This window comes from Uranotaenia lowii, chromosome 3, assembly GCF_029784155.1.
Source record: "Uranotaenia lowii strain MFRU-FL chromosome 3, ASM2978415v1, whole genome shotgun sequence".
NCBI lineage: Eukaryota > Metazoa > Arthropoda > Insecta > Diptera > Culicidae > Uranotaenia > Uranotaenia lowii.
The window spans coordinates 227,450,043-227,451,160 of NC_073693.1; positions in this window are offsets into that span (position 1 = coordinate 227,450,043).

Here is a 1,118-nt window from a genome sequence, read left to right on the forward strand (position 1 = left end):
TAGTTTCAGAAGATTTTTACAGTAATTTTAGTTTTTGGCAACACGCCCGTTAATTTTATGTTGCCAAAATCGAGTGTTGCCAAAATCGAACGGTTTTTTTAGTCACTTTTTTATTTTTTATTTTTATTTCAAATTAGTCAAATTTGATGTGAAACCTAATATAAGCATAATTTTCTTCAATTAAGCTCAATTATATTAGTTTTAAACAGTAAAAAATGGAAAAAATCGTGATTTTACAGTTTAAAACTATTCTTATTAAGCCAAATTAAAAAATTTGATGCTAATATTAGGTTTTACATTAATTTTGATTAATTTGAAATGAAAATAAAAAAATATAAAAGTGCCAAAAAATTCGTCTTTTTTGGAGGTTGCCAAAAACAAACGGTTTTTGTTCGGATGTTGCCAAAATCGAATGTTGCCAAAATCATACGGGGTCTGTTGTACCTTTGCAGTTATAGTTTTCTGAAATCTTCTGTGTTTAAATTTTCATCGCAATTTAATGTATAATAGCATCAATATCGCAAAACCAATGAACAGGCAATATGAATTACCTCTTTTGCCAGCTTCTTCCAAAGTATTTGATACTCAAAATCGATTGCCCGCCCTTGAAAACTGTCGTGTACAAATTTTCATCTCAATCCGATGAATAATAACGTCAAATCCAGTATTCCTTTTCGTATTTCAAAAATCGAAAAACATTTGCTTTATGAAAATTTTGTAATAATTTTTATAAATACTTTTTATACTTTGAAACTGGCTTACTGAATTTCACTTATAGAACTAACAAAAGGGCGCAGATAGCTGTTTTTTTTCCAAAACGACTGTGAATACAAATTGTTTTTGAAAGTGAGATTTTGGTTAAAAATTGTTTAATTAAAGATTATGAATATAACCGATTCTTTTATTTAAACCTTCAATTTTGTTATTTTCAAGCTTTCTGCATTTGTAAATAAAGGTAAATTTGGAATTCAAAACGAAAGAATAAATTTTGGAAGAGATTGGTTGCTGTGACAATTTGATCCGTTAATTTCAAGGATAATACACTGAAAAAAATTCTACACTAGAGAGGGCAAAGTACTGGATCCGGGTAGGTCCAGTTCTGATCATCGCGAGAAGCT